The 19,167-nt window shown below is 42.0% G+C and overlaps 2 protein-coding genes across 11 annotated transcripts in view; one reads left to right on the top strand and one right to left on the bottom strand.

Annotated features, from left to right (window-relative positions):
* Nucleotides 1–2,080, bottom strand: part of FAM114A1 (family with sequence similarity 114 member A1) — a 67,716-nt gene extending 65,636 nt beyond the window's left edge. For 2 of the 3 annotated variants that reach the window (XM_027544273.1, XM_027544277.1), the window contains exon 1: nucleotides 1,999–2,080. The gene's annotated coding sequence lies outside the window, so the exon portion shown is untranslated. The remainder of the gene's footprint in view (nucleotides 1–1,998) is intronic. The other variant, XM_027544274.1, reaches the window with a different exon arrangement.
* Nucleotides 2,081–2,204: 124 nt separating this feature from the next.
* TLR6 (toll like receptor 6) overlaps nucleotides 2,205–19,167 on the top strand; it is a 43,730-nt gene continuing 26,767 nt past the window's right edge. For 5 of the 8 annotated variants that reach the window (XM_027544271.1, XM_027544268.1, XM_027544269.1 and 2 more), the window contains exons 1-2: nucleotides 9,402–9,490; nucleotides 11,013–11,101. The gene's annotated coding sequence lies outside the window, so the exon portion shown is untranslated. Of the gene's footprint in view, nucleotides 2,293–5,494; nucleotides 5,568–9,401; nucleotides 9,491–11,012; nucleotides 11,102–19,167 lie in introns of those variants that run through there. The other 3 variants (XM_027544266.1, XM_027544267.1, XM_027544264.1) reach the window with 3 other exon arrangements.

The raw sequence follows: 19,167 nt of genomic DNA, 5'->3' as shown, positions 1-19,167 counted from the left end.
AAGTGTCCGTCAGTGAAAGACCAGGAACAAAAACTGTGGATGACAGGATCTTAACCAGGTTGCAAGAGTTCCAATGGTACTTGACAAGTATGTGTTCCCAGAGCCCAGACTCTTTTTCCTCCAGTTGGCTTCCACACGTCTGCCAGGTAATTTTATGAAACATGAATAAGGACCTATTTGCTCCCCTGTTTAAAAAACATGAGGTTTAAACACCTTTGCATGGCATCTGGGGCCCCTCATAGTCCAGCTCCACTTTCTCTGTAAGCCTCCTGGAACTCTCAACTCACCAGACAGCACATTTTCCATCACTGCCCAGGCAGCTCATAAACATCTCCACCTTTGCTCATGCTGGGTTTTCTGACCAGGATGCCCTGCCTCCAACTGCCTGGCAAAGTCCTGTTTTTGTTTTTTTTTCTCAATGTCTAGAATCACTTTCATCAACTCAATGGACATGAGTTTGAGCAAACTCCAGGAGACAGTAAAGGACAGGGAAGCCTGGTGCACTGTAGTTCATGGGATGGCAGAGTCTGACATGACTCAGGGGCTGAACAACAATGTTACTTTCTACTTTGAAATCTTCCCAAATTTGCCCCACTCCTTCCAATGTTTTAGAAGATACATTGCATAGACTTCTATGGCATTTTTAAGGAGTATTTATTTCTGTATCATTTTTTAAAAATAGACATTTATTTGTCTCTCCTCCAGAACTGTGACCAACAAGCACCTAGCTTGTTTTCCGACACTCTAGTATTTACTGAACTGAAATATATTGTTTGATATTGATTAAAGAGAAACAATGTGTGATGTAAGCCTGGTCTAATAATGTCTGAATCTGTGAGAATCAGCAAGGCTCCTTCCCACCCTCAAATTCCTTCTGCACTGGCTCCAAGAAGCCTCAGATCCCACCCTCAAAGTTCCCTTCTTTTGCTTAGAACTTATGCCCTAAGGAGTTTATCAGATTTTTTCCTGAGCTTAGCAAAGGAAGGAAAGGCAGGGAATGGACACAGGTGAGGTGGGGAAGGGGCAAGGGAGGAAACGAGGGCAGAGAAGGCTCTGAGGAGAAAGCCTGCCTACTTAGTTTTCTCAGGGTGGACGACGTCTTCTGGAGTTCGAGACATTGATTTTAAAAGCCACCCGCTTGACCCTCTCAAGACGTTTAGGATGAGAACTGATGGCATCGAAGGACAGAGAGATCACCCTGACAGTTCATGCAGAGAGTTCTTCCTACTCCAGGAAAGGGCAGTGAAGTTCAGACGCCTGATCTGAGATGGTTAGAAAAGCCTGGCTCCAGGGAAGAAGACGAGCGACTGGGCCGGCGGGTGGGGGCGTTGAGGTGGGGAGTGGGGCTCAACCTGGGGGCTGTGAATAGAGGTGCTGCTGGCTCAGGGTGCTAGCTGGGGTGGAAGCGCCGGCAGTGCCGGCGTCTGCAGCGGGAGAGATGATGGATGATGAGCTTGGGTGGGAGGGCAAGGCCGGAGCTCGGCTTTTCCAGGCCAAGGGCTGGCGAACCCCGGGATGGGGCTTGCTTCCCCTGTGCCCGCCGCTGCGGAGACCCCGCAGCCTGCCTCTCACTGGGACCTGGGACCTGGGGGAAACTTTTTCAGACTTGCTTTGTGCTGGGACCGAATACTTCAGGAGCACAAGACAGGCTCCGCAGAGGTTCACGCCGGCCGAGGGGGCAGAGCAGGAGTGCGGGCGTGTGGGTGTGTGCATGAGCGTGGACCTGGAGCGACACACACTCACACACACACACTCACACGCCCGCACCCACGCGGGGCCCTCGGCCGCGCCGCCCGCGCCTGCCCGGACCTTCACCTCCAGGGCCGTTCCCTCCGATCCTGTGCCCGGTGCCCAGCCCCTGCCGACTCGGGGAACCGAACGGGATAAACAGAGACGGCAGGGTCTCCCCATCACCCCGCGGCAGCTGTCCCCGCATCCCCCCGCCCCCGCGCCCGCCCGGGGAAGGGGGTGAAGGCGAGAAGTGCCCGGGGCTCTTACCGCTCAGGCGGCCGAGTGCGCGCGGGAGCGCCTCCGGGTCCCGCCCCGCCACGTCGGCAGGGCTGGCGGGGACGCGGCCGGAGGGCGGGCTGGGAGGGGGACAGGGCGGGCTGGCCGAGCTGCCCCGCCCCGCGGCCCCACCAGGGCCCCGCCCCCGTGGCCCCATCCCGGCCCGGAGCGCGGCGGAGGTCCGGGCACATCCTCACCCAGGCTGCTGGGTTCGAGGAGGGGGGTCCCGGCCGCACTTCCGACCAACCATCGGAAACTTGGTTTTTCCGAACTTCGTGCCGCCTGGTGAGCTGGAGGGGCGCCCACCCCCGCCCGGGGCGGATCTTGGGGCTCTCCTGTTGCCTTTGCTTCCTTTAAAAGCGCCCAGGAAACTGCGCAGTTAAACCAGGAAGGGGTTGCTCAAGTTCAAGTAAGAGTTTTCGATCCCACTCCTCCGCCACCGCCCCCCCCCCCCACCATGGTGCTTTAAATAGCTTTCCCTTACCCTGTTTTTAAGAGTGTCATCTGATTTAAAACCAGTCAACCGAATAAAAACACTTTCTAGAAGGCCAGTTTGGAAACGTGGATCAAAATTCAAATGTGTTAGCATTGGCCCAGGAATTCCACGTCTGCCAATGTGTACTAAATAAACAGTCAAATGTGCACACATGTATGTCCAAGGATGTTGACTGTGATTGTTTATGCCAGAGAAAACAACCCGGAAATAAACTGTCCTCCCAACAAAAGATTGGTAAAGTAATTTTTAGTAACTTGAAACGACCAGGTATGCTGTGGTCGTTAGAAATTACAACTCTAAGTCCAGTTTGTTGATATGGAAGGAAGGCGGACCATAGCCGAATATTAAGAGAGGGCAGGGGAAACTTAGAACAGCGCATGTACAGTATAAACCTATTCTTGTGAATATATAGTATATTTTTATATAAAAAGGAGATTTTAATTTTGAAAGCAGTAATTTTTTTCTGAGTTCTTCAGTGGTGTTAGCAGACTGTATTCCAGGTGTGTTTTGGTGTACCACAGACACCGTGACTGTGACTTATGTGTGCCTTGGGTCAAAGAACCCACCTGCTGATGCAGGAGACATTAGAGATACCGGTTGGATCCTTGGGTCCGGAAAATGCCCTGGAGGAGGGCATGGCAACCGGACCCACTCCAGTATTCTTGCCTGGAAAGTTCCATGGACAGAGGAGCCTGGCAGGCTGTAGTCCACAGGGTCGCAAAGAGTCGGACGTAACTGAAGCGACTTAGCACAGGGCACAGCAAGTTCCTTTGCCAAACCTGCCCCTCTCTACCCTGCTGAAAGGCAACAGCCCAATCACGCATTCCACTCCCCACCCGTTTTTTTAATTTAAATTTTTATTTTTATTTTATACTGGAGTATAGTCAGTTAACAATCTCATGTTAGTTTCAGGTGTATAGCAAAGGGATTCAATTATACACATTCATGTATCTATTCTTTTTCAAATTCTTTCCCATTCAGGTTATTACAGAATACTGAGCACAGTTCCCTGTGCTATACAATAATTCCTGGTTGGTTATCTATTTTATATAGATCAATCCCAAACTCCTAATCTATCCCCCTCCTCCCCGCCGCCCACAACAATAAGTTTGTTCTCAAAGTCTGTGAATCTTTCTGTTTTGTAAAAAAAAGTTCATTTGTACAATTTTTAAAAGATTTTACATATAAGCACCACTGTATTTGTCTTTCTTTGTCTGACTTCACTTAGTATGATGATGTCTAGGTCCATCTACGTTGCTGCAAATAGCATTATTTCATTCTTTTTAATGGCTGAGTAATATTCCATTGTATATGTACCACATTTTCTTTATCCAGTCATCTGTAGACATTTAGGTTGCTTCCATGTCTTGACTATTGTAAACAAGGTTGCAATGAACATTGGGGTGCATGTAGCCTTTCAAACCATGTTTTTCTCCAGATACATGTCCAGGAATGGGATTGTTGGATCTATGATAGTTCTAGTTTTAGTTTTTAAGTTTTGCTTTTAGTTTTTTAAGGAACGTCCCTATAGTTCTCCATAGTGACTGTACCAATTTACATTCCTACCAACAGTGTAGGAGGGTTCCCTTTTCTCCACACCTCCTCCAGCATTTATTCTTTGTAGATTTTTTGATGATGGCTATTGGGAGAAGGCAATGGCAACCCACTCCAGTACTCTTGCCTGGAAAATCCCATGGACGGAGGGGCCTGGTAGGCGGCAGTCCATGGGGTCGCTAGGAGTAGGATAGGACTGAGTGACTTCACTTTCACTTTTCACTTTCATGCATTGGAGAAGGAAATGGCAACCCACTCCAGTGCTCTTGCCTGGAGAATCCCAGGGACGGTGAGCCTGGTGGGCTGCCGTCTATGGGGTTGCACAGAGTCGGACACGACTGAAGTGACTTAGCGGCAGCAGCATACTGACTGATGTGAGATGACATCTAGTTATAGTATTGATTTGCATTTCTCTAATAATTAGCAATGTTGAATGTCTTTTCATGTATCTCTTGGTCAGCTATATGTCTTCTTTGGAAAAATGTCTGTTTAGGTCTTCTTATTTATTTATTTTAATTGAGCCTCATTCAGTTCAGTTCAGTTCAGTCGCTCAGTCTTGTCTGACTCTTTGCAACCCCATGAATCGCAGCACGCCAGGCCTCCCTGTCCATCGCCAACTCCCGGAGTTCATTCAAACTCACGTCCATCGAGTCAGTGATGCCATCCAGCCATCTCATCCTCTGTCGTCCCCTTCTCCTCCTGCCCCCAATCCCTCCCAGCATCAGTCTTTTCCAATGAGTCAACTCTTCACAGCATGTGGCCAAAGTACTGGAGCTTCAGCTTCAGCATCAGTCCTTCCAATGAACACCCAGGACTGATCTCTTTTAGGATGGACTGGTTGGATCTCCTTGCAGTCCAAGGGACTCTTGAGAGTCTTCTCCAACACCACAGTTCAAAAGCATCAATTCTTCGGCGCTCAGGTTTTTTCACAGTGAGCCTCATTAGTTGTTTGTAAATTTTAGAGACTAATCCCTTGTTGGTTGCAAATATTTTCTCCCATTCTGTATGTTGTCATTTCATTTTGTTTATGGTTTCCTTTGCTGTGTAAACACTTTTGAGTTTAATTAGGTCCCATTTGTTAATTTTTGTTTTTATTTCCATCACTCTAGGAGACAGCTTGAAAAAGATACTGCCTCTATTTATGTAAAGAGTGTTCTGCTTATGTTTTCTTCTAATAATTTTATAGTATCTGGTCTTACATATAGGTTTTTAATCCATTTTGAGTTTATTTTTGTGTATGGTGTTAAAGAATGTTCTAATTTCCTATTCCTTACATATAGCTGTTCAGTTTTTCCAGCACCGTTTATTGAAGAGATTGGTTTTTTCCATTGTATAGTTTTGCCTCCTTTGTCATAGATTCATTGACCATAGGTGTGTCCGTTTATTTATGGGCTTTCTATTCTGTCCCATTGACTTCTATTTCTGTTTTTGTTCCAGTATCATACCATTTTGATTACTGTGGCTTTGTGTATAGTCTGAAGTCAGGATGCCTGATTCCTCCAGCAATCAAGTAAGAAAACTTCTCATATCCCTCTAACTGTGTTAAATGCTGCTGGTAGTTACGATGAAAGTTGAGACTTGACCTTTGGGATTGGCAGTGTGGTCATTGGTGACCTTCACAAGGGTTGTTTCTCTGGAGCTGAAGGGAAGGCTACTTGCATTGAGTGGGTTTGAGAGAATGGGAGGAGAATAATTAGAGACAGTGAGTGAAACAACTCTTTCAAGGATTTCTGGTGTAAAGAGCAGAGTCTGGCATTTAGATCTCAGGGTCTCCGATCCTCACTGGGTTGGAGTAGAATCACCTGAAGAATTTTCAAAATAGTACTGATGGCCGACTCCATCCCAGACTGTTTAAGTCAGGATCTCTGGACATATGTGAGAGCTCCTGTTTCCTCACATTCTGACCAACATTGGGGGTATTATGTTTGTTGTTGTTCAGTCGCTCAGTTGTGTCCGACTCTTTGTGACCTCATGGACTGCAGCACACCGGGGTTCCCTGTCCTTTATTATCTCTTGGAGTTTGCTCAAACTCATGTCCATTGAGTCGGGGATGCCATCCAACCATCTCGTCTTCTGTCATCCCCTTCTCCTCCTGCTCTCAGTCTTTCTCAGCATCAGGGTCTCTTCCAATGAGTCCGCTTTTTGCATCAGGTGGCCAAAATATTGAAACTTCAGCTTCAGCATCAGTCCTTCCAATGAAAACTCAGAATTGATTTCCTTTAGGATTGACTGGTTTGATCTCCTTGCTGTCCAAAGGGACTCTCAAGACTCTTCTCCAGCACCACACAGTTCGAAGGGGATATCATAGATATTTTAATTTTTTCCCTCAAAGGGGTGTAAATGGTGTCTCTCAGCTGAAGGTTATCCATTTGTTTATATCCTTTGCAATTCCACCACCCCTGATTGGGTTTGTTAGTCATTTTAATATGGATTTATGGGAACTTTTTATATATTTCTAAAAGTAACCTTTGTGTTGCATGTTTCTCTTGGAATGTGGCTTTAAAAAAAATTCAGCAGATTTTGGTTTTAATATTAATATTTGAATTATCAGTTTTATTTCTAGTGGTTTGTATATTTTATGATATTGATCATTTTCATATAATTTATTTCCAAGCTGTTGGTAGGTGATATTTATATATTGATTTTAGAGAAAGTTTTTTTTAAAGAGCAAAAATCACTAAAGTAGTGCTTTGCTTCTGTATGTGGACAGTATATTTGCTGGCTTTAGACTATTTTACTTATTCTGCTATAATGCTATTTTGTTTTTTAAAAATAAAAGTAATGCATGTACATAGCAAAGACACTAAAACAGGACAGAAGAGTATAAAAGAATGAGTAAAAATATCTCCCTCCCTTGGTTCTTCTGCTCAAAGGTAACAGCTTTTTAAATATCCCCTCAGAAAAAAAGGCAATGGCAACCCACTTTGGTACTCTTGCCTGGACAATCCCATGGACGGAGGAGCCTGGTGGGCTACAGTCCATGGAGTCTCGAGGAGTCGGACCCGTCTGAGCGACTTCACTTTCACTTTTCACTTTCATGCATTGGAGAAGGAAATGGCAACCCACTCCAGTGTTCTTGCCTGGAGAATCCCAGGGACGGGGGAGCCTGGTGGGCTGCCGTCTATGGGGTCACACAGAGTCGGACACGACTGAAGCGACTTAGCAGCAGCAGCAGAAAAAAAAGATTTTTATGCAGATGTTAGCATAACTATGTTGACCCTTGTGTTAGATGCCTGTGGCTGCCATAAAATATTCCCGCAAATTGGTGGTTTAAAACAAGAGAAATTGATTCTTTCACACTTTGGGATGCTTGAAATCCAAAATCAAGGTGCTGACAGGGCTGCTAGCTTCTGGTGGTTCCGGACATTCTTTGGCTATGGCTGCAGACTTCTAATCTCTGCCTCTGTTTTCACCTGGTCTGTTCCTTTTCTGTGTGTGTGTGTGTGTGTGTGTGTGTGTCTCCTTTGTGTATGTCTTGCTCCTGGCAAAAAGATAACCTATGCAGGTGTCTGAGGGACCAGATTTTATGTAAATGCTGTCACACTCTCCTATTCTTTTCTTTGCTTTTCTTCATTTAACAGTATATCCTGAAGTCTTTCCACCTCAGCATAAAAAATGTAAGACTTGCATAGAATTCCAAAACTCTTTACTATAATGACTTGTCTTCTTGGACAATCACTATTTCAGCCACTTTTTATTATTGTCTTGCCTAAAACTCATAAGTGTTAGTCGCTCAGTCGTGTCCAACTCTTCATGACCCCATGGACCATGGCCGCCAGGCTTCTCTGTCCGTGGGGTTCTTAGGCAAGAATACTGGAGTGGGTTGCCATTCCCTCTTCCAGGGGATCTTCCCAACCCAGGCATTGAACTCAGTTCTCCCGCATTGCAGGCTGATTCTTTAATGGCTGAGCCACCAGGAAAGTCTGAAAAACTCATAAGCACTCCCATCTTATGAATGAACAAATGGAGTCTTTGGGGTTAAGTCATTTGCCCAGGGCCACACAGCTAGGGCACAGCCTTGGGAGGACTTCTGCCCAGCATTGTCTGTTTGTTCCACTTCCATCTTCCATATCACCTGAATTTTGTGGGTTTTGTCATCTCCTTAAAGACATTTCTCAGAATCATAATAGCCTCACAAGGATAGTCTCCTTGTTCCCGGAAACCGGTGTTATTAGGCAATGCCCTAAGGATCATTTGTGACCAAACCTTACAAACATTTTGTCACCATGTGATGCGGCCACATCAGCAGTGATGTGTGTGTGCGTATTTCTTAAAGGCCCATGTTCTTTGAAATTCCCTCAAACCCATCGCTGGTTCCTTTCTCCTCTGTTTCACAAAGCTGGTTTCCAAGGGTCAGAGACCCACTCCTCTCTAGCCATCTCTTCTGCTCATTTAGCAGAGATCCAGCCACTCCTTGCTGATCCTCCCCCGGCCTGCAAAGGCTTCCCGTTATGTTTGATGAGTAAGAATGAATCTCGAGAAGCTGGCCTTTCCTTTACTGCTGAAAGCAGAAGTGATTCTTACCCTGATGTCCAACTTTGTTGTGGATCAGACAGTAGGGTCTTAACTTATTTTTTTAATGATGGGAAATAATGCCAAAGACTGGGATTAATTATAGAATAACTATTTAACTCACGTGTTCAGTTCCTTACAGAACCTCATTTAAGGGAGCGTCTTGGAAATAAGGTATCCTGGATGCCTGAACTAGACATCCTCTTTTTGTATCATCAACCTTTTTTTATATTGCTCTAAATTATTCTAAATGGCCTTTAGAAAATTAATTTTTAATTAGTCTTGCAGGATCTCACTATTACTTATTTTTCTGGAATTAAAAATGAAAACATCTAGCCATACCAAATGTTGGTCAGAACATAGAGAAACAGAATGCAATTTCCCCCAGATGTGCTAACTATTAAACTTTCTTAAAAGCTGATTTTTAAAAAAACAGTTCTGGAAACTAAGCTTATTTTATTTTAGTCTCCCAGGTCGCTAAAATAATGCTCCAAAATTGCTTAATCATGGTAGTTGCAATTATTTTAAAAATATTAAATATGATGATAAAACAGGCTAAGTTGAATAACTTTCTACTGTGGTGACAATTTAACACTCAGGTTGCAAACTCTTACAGATAAATATTCTCTTAGAAAAACATTTTTCTTCACATTGACATTGTTATCAGATGGGTGATGATATAAATTTAAAATTTTGATTACTCTTTAAGTCTGTAGCTCAGAAAAACCTACTGATCCATGTGCTTTGCTCAGGACCTTGGAAGGGCAATTCGTGTGCAGGAGTAATTACAGTAAAGTCCGACAGATGGCGCAAAACCGTTTCTACGATACTGCTTTATTTAGACTAAGGACTTGCGTTTTGTCAAGCTCTTTTTCCGTACCTTTAGAAGTTATTTTCTCTCCTTCTGAGAAAGAAATCTTGGTAAGTAAGAAGGCTTTTGTGGCTTTTACAAATTATGGCATAATTACTTCAAATAAACAAGAAAATGCTAGCGGTTGTATAGGAAATAGGTCAAGTTTTTGCAAAATGCTTTTAAGGTGATTTTTTTTTTTTTTAATGTTGCAAACGTTCTTTCTGTTATACAAGAAAGACGAAGATATGGCTATCTTGAAAGATACAGAAATAACTAGCACTTGTCATATTTAAGGGAAAAAAAGCTAACTGATGTTATTGCTTTCTTCCGTTTTTGTCTACTACATTCTGTCTTTTCACGTTTTCCTAGTTCCATGACACCTATCCTATCGCATGTGATATGTTTTTATACTAGACATGAGTGTTTGATTCTCGCTGTAACACGGTCTGGAATCATTTATTTGTGTCTGTCACTTATTTATACGCATTTGAAAGCAGGGATCGAACTTGTGCTATTCGTATTTGTACGCCCCAGCATTGACGGTCTGGGGCAGGGCTGGCGCGTACTTCACTCAGAATAAACAGTTATTAAATGAAGGAAGTGGCAGTGACCGGCCCAGAACTTGCCTTATTCAACTTTCTCACCCAAACTTTGACAAATAAAACAATATTTCTCTTGCATATTTGTTGATTTGATTATGGAATCTCAAGTTTTTCTGGTCTTTCATTTTTCATAGTTTTGATTTTCATAGATCTTATCTACTTTTTTTTCTTGATACAGAGCGTCTTGCATCTGTCTCCCCCCATCTTTCATTTGATGCATTAAAGAAAAAAAAATTTTTTTTAACCTTTTGTCTCTTTCACTTCCTTAAAAAAAAAAGCTGTGAGCTCTCTAATCTGTTCTTTCGTCTCACTTTTTTCCCCTTTCTTTTTTAGAGAAACTCTTGGCTTAAATGTAAACACTAGGAACCACATGAGGGTATAAATGATCTGGGAGGAATCTTTGTGTTTTGGAGGCAGGGTAATATAAGGGAAGCCGATCAACTTTCCCACATATTGGCTGTGTTTCAGTTCCCTGAACACAGACACCATCCAGAGACCTTTGAGTGGGTTCTCATTCAGAGATGTCAATTATCTATCACGAGGAAGAAATTCTCCCTCCCTCTCTCTCTTTTCCCACACAAATAATACAAGTGTGTTTCTTTAATATTAGCTATATTTTCAGACAAGTCTTTCACGTTATAAAAGATGTTCAAAATTAGAAATTTTGGAAATATACAAAAGTTACAAGAAAAAATTAAATTCATCTATGATTTAAGAGATCTAGAGATAATCACTATTAGCATTTTATTTCTTTCCGTTCTTTTCCCCCCCAGGCGTTGTGTATATGTTAGATTTTAATCATATTTAACAAAACTAGAGTCCTACTATGCACAGAATTTTGTATTCTTTTATTCATTTAACATTATTTTGTAGACTTTCCCCCACAAAGTGCAGTATTTATGGCTGCATATATTGTTCCATAGTATGGGTGTACATAACTGATTAAACAATTTTCTATACTTTTAGTCATTATGATTTTTTTTTTCAGTTTTTCATCCTGATGAGCATCCTCATAGTAATATTTTTATGTATATTTCTTTAGAAGAAATTTTGAGAAGTAGAATTGCTAAAATAAAGGTAAGCATATTTTTAAGGAATTTATCTATGTGACCAAGTTGCTTTTCAGAAAAGTTGTACTAATTCTTCATTCCTGCCAGAATTAAATGAGAGTTCTCATTTTAGTCCCACCTGCCAACCTTGGGTATTATATTTTTGAATTTCCCCAATTTGGTAGGTGAAAATAATCATGCCTTTTAAAAAAATATTTAAGAAAAAAATCCCATTTGATTCACTGTATCTTTTCATACTTAAATATCATAAATTATAGGCATGCTATTGTTTCATCTCTAAATGCTTCATTCTGTCTCTCTAAAAGAAGTACATTTTCCTAATGTATCCATATCACATTATAAAAGTTAGCATTTATGTCTTAACAGACTCTAATGCCTGGTGCCTCTTAAAATCCTGTCTCCACTTGTTACTCAGGTAACTTTTACAGCAGATCTGTCTAAAATAAGATTCAGTCTAATATCACAAGTTTCATTTAGATGTTATATATTTTTTTATTTAATATGATTTTTAATTTTTGTGAAATTGGACATTGGTCATATTATTCACTGTTGATTTTGAAGAGGTAAATTTTCTGAGCGAATAATGTGCTCTCCTTAATTTTAAACGTCCAAAATTTGAAAGATGCAGGGAACGACTAAAAGGAAAATAAACCCCTCTTAAAATTTTACCATGCAGAGATCACCACTGTTAATATCTTGATATGTATCTTATATTTTTCCATATGTATGTGTACATATTAACTGCTATACATTTTATAAGTAAACTACTTTTGTCACATATATATAGTGAGCAGTTTTCCATGAAGTTAGATTTTCATTATTTTTAAAGGCCACACAGTAGTATTTAATTGTATGGAGATACCATAATTTATTTGACAATCTGCTTGCTACTTTTGGACAGATTTTTAAAAAATAATTTATTTTGTACTGGCCCCGTATTGTTCTCTTTTACTGGTTCTAACAGGTTTTCAACTACTTCTCTTGGATTTTCCACAGTGACAATCATATAATTAAAAATAATGATAATTTTATTTCCTCCATTCCAATATTCCTGTCTCTCATCCGCCACCTGCTTCATTACAATGGCTAGAACTTATAGAACAGTGTTAAATAATGGTGGGGATCCTTGAGGGACTTCTCTGGTGGTCCAATGACTGAGACTTCAGCCTCTTCCTTCGGCAACTGAAGAGTTCACGTGCCACAACTAAAGATCCTGCATCCACCAACTAAGACCCGGTGCAGACAGAGAAGTAAATAAACAGTTTTAAGAAGTAGTGAGCATCCTTGACATTGACCTTCATGGAAATGCTTTGGGAGTAGGATATTGGTTTAAGTCAGATACATTGACCTTCATGGAAATGCTTTGGGAGTAGGATATTGGTTTAAGTCAGATACATTGACCTTCATGGAAATGCTTTGGGAGTAGGATATTGGTTTAAGTCAGATACATTGACCTTCATGGAAATGCTTTGGGAGTAGGATATTGGTTTAAGTCAGATGCTTGATATAGTCTTTATCAAGTTTTAGAAGTATCTTTTGCATGTATACTTTAATTAACATGTTTTTAGTCAAAGATGAATGCTGAATTTTATCAAGTGAATTTTTAACGTCTATGGAGATGCTCATCTTTTTTTCCTTTAATCCATTGCTGTGTTATTGTCATGGATTTGCTAATAATAAGTCATGGTTACAAACCCAAAACATCTGAATTAATCATCGTGTGTTATTTCTTCAGCGCAGAGCGAGATTGAATAGGGTTTCTCATATCTGATCTTTTCCCTGCTACCAAATAGTTGGAGTGTATCTTTTTTATTTGTATTTTATAGTAATTACTCTTAATTTTATAATATACATACTTAAACTTATATATTTTTCTAACAGAATATTGAGTTACTTGGTATATATAGCTTCTTCTTAGTTAGGCAAGGATTGTAACGTGCTTTTGGTCCACTTTCTCCCTCTCCCTCCACCATCCACTAACCCCTTGTTAACACTGGCAATTTAAATTTCAGATTGTTAGTGAAATGTCCTTCAGTCTGTATTAGGACTTAGCAATACACTTTGTATTTTCTTTTCAAAGTGCTGCTTTTTGATTCCCAATTTATTCGAGTCAGTTTCTTTTTCAGAGCATGGAGTCTATCCTTTAGTAATATGGTGGGTCTGTCTTCCACAATTTTTTAGCATTTCTTTCGTATATTTAATCTCTTTGGCTTCTTGGACTGTATTTTGGGGAAATGCCTCTCCTTGGTCTTCTCTCTCACTCCTTCTTACATTAGCAGTGCTACTCTGCAGTTCAACTCATCCGGTAAGTCTTCCATTTCAGTTATTAAGTTTTTAATGTTCATGATTCCTACTCCATTCTTTTTTAGAGTTTTCTCTCTCTGAGGATACCTGTCTGTTACAGATGCCTGTTTTTCTCTTTTATCTCTGTCTCCTTGGGTGTTAATGTCTCTCATAGTTTGTGTTTGGTTCCTTTCTGTCACAGTGTTTACTTGTGGAAGTGTCATGCTTCTTGTTTGTGCAACCCAAATTGTGAGTGATAGTTAGATAATAGTCCCTCAGTCCGACTCTTTGTGACCCCATGGACTGTAGCCTTCCAGGCTCCTCTGACCATGGGATTCTCCAGGCAAGGAAAGGTAGCCATTCTTTTCTCCAGGGGATCTTCCTGACTCAGGGGTTGAACCTGGGTCTCCTGCATCGCAGGCGGATTCTTTACCATCTGAGCCACCAGGGATGCTTATGTATAACTGCTTGTTGATCTGTTTTCACAGCCTGCTTGTTGGAGGGGTGGGCCAAGCTAGTCTGTATTAATTTTATTTTGCTGCTGTAAGAAATTACCACAAGTTTAGTAGCTTAAAAAGCACACTTTATCATTTTACAGTTCTGTAGGCTAGCAGTCCAACGTTGGTCTTCTTGGGTTTAAGTTAAGGTGTTGGCAAGTCTGCATTGCTTCTGGAGGCTCTGGGGGAGAATCCACTTACTTGCCTTTTGAGCTTCTAGAGGCTGCCTGCATACTTTGGCTCGTGGCCCCCTTCCTCAAGGAAGGTCATGTCCTTCTCATATCACATCACTCTGACCTCTTCTGCCTCTGTCTTCCACTTCTAAAGATACTTGTGATTGCATTGGGCCCACTCGTGTAAATTTTAAGATCTACTGATTAGCAACCTTAATGCTACCTGCAGCTTTAAATCCCCCTTTCCATGTAACAGCATATTTACAAATCCTGGGATTAGGAAGTAGACATCTCTGGAAGGCTGGTATTGTCTGTCATAGTTCGATCTGCTTGTGGATTTCAGAGACTTCTCTTGGTTTCAGGTCCCCTAAACACTTCCCTTTCTGATTTTATATCTGTGTGTATTTCATCGTTTTGGGGATTTAGGGCAAGAGATGGTGGCTAGAGCAAGTGCCCATCACCCTGTTGACTCTCACCATTTTTAACGTTTATAGTTGAAAATGTGGTTTTCTTGATCCAGAGAATATTTAGAACATTTTAAAAAGTGACTTTAAAAGTTTATTTTGTAGACAGAACTATGACTGCACTGATGGGCAGTTGGGAAATGCTGTGTTGAAGGAGCAGGGAGGGACTTTTCACTGCTGTGTGCCAGTTTGTAATGAAATTTCCCCAACCAAGAAGAGTTTTTACTCTTCCAAAGTATGACTTATTGAAACTACTCATCTCTTAACTATTTTGCAATGTCCAGTATACCCTCCAGTAATGAACAGTAGGTCTTTCTGTTAATAAAACTGAACGACAAGTGGTCAAAATCTGTTCTCAGTCATACTAGCTACACAGGATCCTACTTAAGAAATGTGGTTGCCTGCTCTGGTCCCCTGGGGCCTCCTAGATGCTTTTTGTGTGGAGATCAGACCCTAAATGGGATTGAGGAAGCTTTGCAGTTCTAGCCCTTTGTCCTGGTAGCAAATATTGAGTCCATGGGGTCATATACCTGCCTCTTCTCAACCAGGTCATCTTTTCTCATTCACTCTGTACCATTGTCATGAGAGGCAGTGTCTGTCATCCACTGTAGTAGGGTGAGACTTTCTGGGCTCTGGGAAGACTGTTCTCTTTTATATGCACCCACTTTATTCCGACGTGCCTTCTGATTCCTTCAATATACTTTTTAATATTTCTCTATCATCTCCTGTTTTATCAGCGTGTCAGCTGTAGGAATTTGATGATCCCAGATTATCAAGTGCCAAATCCTGCCTCTCTGAATTTGGTGCTTCTGGTCTAATGTGAGTTGGAAAAACCCATACCTATTTGTATGGGAATTATGTCTGAAAATAAGATCCTATAACTAAAAACATGTTCCTGTGAATGGAAACAGCAGAGTGTGTGTGTTATATCAGCTGCCCCTTGTGGGTCTGTGAAGGCACTGCTAACCTCTGCCTGTAGGTGGTTCCAGGCAGCTGTGGTGTGGGCATTCTAGTGTAGCTGTAGGACTGCTCTGTGGCCATCACAACTGCCACCACTGCTCTCAGGACGCTGCTGTGGGAGATAGGTGGCTGTGGGGCCTGGTCTGTCCTGGCCAACTCTTGTTCCCTGTGGGTGCCCAGAGGTGTTTTTCTATGCAGATCAGAGCTGGAGTGGCGCAGACTCATGAGTGTGTCTGAATTGCTAGGATTGGCTTCTTGCTTGACCTTTGGCCTAACTTTAGTTACCCCTCTGTCTCAGTCACAGTCAGGGGGTCTGTGGGCTGGTGTGTCTGCCTCCGCCCCTCAGCTAGTCATCAATGCCAGGTTGGCCTGTATTAACTGTATCTTCTCAAATGGCTCCACACAGCATAGCATTATCTCTGCCAGGCCAGCTACAGCTGGTTTTGGTGAAGTCCAGTTCATGGAGTTAGTGTAAGTAGTTCTTTCTTGTAACAGAAATGTGGCCTCATTCTTATCTTCATCTGTTGTTGTTCAGTCACTAAGTCATGTCTGACTCTTGGGGACGTCATAGACTTCAGTACACCAGGCTCTTCTGTCCTCCACTATCTCTTGGAATTTGTTCAAATTCACATCCCTTGAGTTGGTGATGCTATCTAACCATCTCATCCTTTGTCACCCCCTTCTCTTCTTGCCTTCAATCTTTCCCAGCATGAGGGTCTTTTCCAGTGAGTCAGCTCTTTGCATCAGGTGGTCAAAGTATTGGAGCTTCAGCTTCAGCATAAATTGTTCCAATGACTATTCAGGGTTGATTTCCTTTATGATTGACTGGTTTGATCTCCTTAAAGTCCAAGGGACTTTCAAGAGTCTTCTCCACCACCACAATTAGAAAGCATCAATTCTTCAGCGCTCAGTCTTCTTTATGGTCCAACTCTGATTTCTCACATTTTCATCTACCCTTATAAAAGGATTCACCCCCAGTCATATGCCATAGACATTTAGGGGTCAAGCTGCTGGTGGATGGGCCTTCCAATCAGGCCTCAGGGACTTGTCAACCACCTTCCTCCCCATCCTTTTCATTTCATATTGCTTTAGCCAAATTGAGTTGAGCATCTGAAGATCTAGCCCACTGTTGGCATGGATCTGTAACACTCACCTGGAGGACCTCTCAGGCTCATCTCAAAATTCAGATGCACAGACTCCAGTAGGCCACACTTGCGTGCGTGCTGCATCGATTCAGTCATGTCCAACTCGTTGTGACCTTATGGACTGTAACCCTTCAGGCTTCTCTGTCCGTGGGATTTTCTAGGCAAGAATACTGGAATGGGTTGCCATTTCCTTCTCCAGGGCATCTACCACACCCAGGGATGCAACCTGTATCTCTTACATCTCCTGCATTGGCAGGTGGGTTCTTAACCAGTAGTGCCTCCTGGGAAGCCCAGGCCACACTTGGTCCCACTTTACTAAGAAAGATACAGGAGAGGAAACAGAGCTCAGGTTTCCTACGTGGTATTTATAGTTCATACACAGTTTTTTCAGCCTGGATGCTATTTACTGTTCAGTGGTCATATTTTTTAAATTACTTGCATTGGCCTTGCTGGGTCTTTGTTGTGCCACATCAGTTGTGCTTTGTGGGATCTTAGTTCCATGACCAGGGATTGAACCTGTGCCCCCTGCATTGGGAGTATAGGGTTTTATACCCTGGACCACCAGGGGAGTCCCTTAAATAGTCATCTGTACCAGAAGTGCTTTTTTCTGAGAACCCAGCTGACATTCCCCATGTTTCAGGTTTTCAGAAAAAAGACCAGATTAGTCCATGAATAAGGAGAGAAATGGATTTGTTAACCCTTCACCCATGGGGGGTGGTATCTCTGGTTACAGCAGATGGCTGAAGCGGTACCAAATTGAATACTGATGTAGACTCAAGAATATCTGTAGTTTCTGAAAAAAAAAAAAAAAAGAATGTCTGTAGTTTCTGGCAGTAGCTCCTTGTTTACCCTTTTGAATAATTTTAGATGATTAAACTGACCAGTAAAACATTTTGAGGGGATAAGAGGACTGTCCTTTGAAAGAGAAATAAAGTATTCTGAGTCCAGTGAAAAGAGACCATGGTCATGTAGTTAACTTTTAAGACAATTGATTTAAAGTCTTTGTCAAGCAAATCAGTGCGTATGCTTCTTTGGGGACAGTTTCTATTGACTTCTTTTCTTCTCTCTCTTTTTTTTTTTTAAATGACTGGACTTTATTTTTTAGAGCAGTTTTTGATTTATAGAAAATTTGAGTAAATAGGTTAGAGAATTCCCAAATATCCCTTTTTTCACTCGACACAATTTTCCCTATTATAACATTTTTCATTAGTGGTCTATTTATTATAATTGATGAACTGATATTGATATATTATTAACATCTATAACCTAGATAGCATATTAAAAAGCAGAGACATTACTTTGTCAACAAAGGTCCGTCTAGTCAAGGCTATGGTTTTTCCGGTGGTCATGTTTGGATGTGAGAGTTGGACTGTGAAGAAAGCTGAGCGCCGAAGAATCGATGCTTTTGAACTGTGGTGTTGGAGAAGACTCTTGAGAGTCCCTTGGACTGCAAGGAGATCCAACCAGTCCATCCCAAAGGAGATCAGTCCTGGGTGTTCATTGGAAGGACTGATGCTAAAGCTGAAACTCCAATACTCTGGCCACCTCATGTGAAGAGTTGACTCATTGGAAAAGACTCTGATGCTGGGAGGGATTGGGGGCAGGAGGAGAAGGGGACGACAGAGGATGAGATGGCTGGATGGCATGACTGACTCGATGGACGTGAGTCTGAGTGAACTCCGGGAGTTGGTGATGGACAGGGAGGCCTGGTATGCTTCGATTCATGGGGACGCAAAGAGTCGGACATGATTGAGCGACTGAACTGAACTGATACTTTACATTTGAGCATTACTTTACTAACATGTGAGATGAGTGCAATTGTGTGGTAGTTTGAGCATTCTTTGGCATTGCCTTTCTTTGGGATTGGAATGAAAACTGACCTTTTCCAGTCCTGTGGCCACTGCTGAGTTTTCCAAATTTGCTGGCATATTGAGTGCAGCATTTTCATAGCATCATCTTTCAGGATTTGAAAGAGCTCAACTGGAATTCCATCACCTCCACTTTGTCCGTAGTGATGCTTTTTAAGGCCCATTTGACTTCACATTCCAGGATGTCTGGCTCTAGGTGAATGATCACACCATCGTGATTATCTTGGTCATGAAGATCTTTTTGTACAGTTCTTCTGTGTATTCTTGCCACCTCTTCTTAATATCTTCTGCTTCTGTTAGGTCCATACCATTTCTGTCCTTTACCGAGCCCATCTTTGTGTGAAATGTTCCCTTGGTATCTCTAAATTTCCTGAAGAGATCTCTAGTCCTTCCCATTATGTTGTTTTCCTCTATTTCTTTGCATTGATCCCTGAGGAAGGCTTTCTTATCTCTCTCCTTGCTATCCTTTGGAACTCTGCATTCAAACTGGAATATTTTTCCTCTTTCTCCTTTGCTTTTTGCTTCTCTTCTTTTCACAGCTATTTGTAAGGCCTCCTCAGACAGCCATTTTGCTTTTTTGCATTTCTTTTCCATGTGGATTGTCTTGATCCCTGTCGCCTGCACAATGTCACAAACCTCCATCCATAGTTCATCAGGCACTCTGTCTATCAGATCTAGTCCCT

This window comes from Bos indicus x Bos taurus, chromosome 6 (assembly GCF_003369695.1).
Source record: "Bos indicus x Bos taurus breed Angus x Brahman F1 hybrid chromosome 6, Bos_hybrid_MaternalHap_v2.0, whole genome shotgun sequence".
In the NCBI taxonomy this organism is placed as follows: domain Eukaryota; kingdom Metazoa; phylum Chordata; class Mammalia; order Artiodactyla; family Bovidae; genus Bos; species Bos indicus x Bos taurus.
The sequence above is the reverse complement of the archived record's forward strand: the minus strand, read 5'-3'. Positions and strand labels throughout refer to the sequence as shown.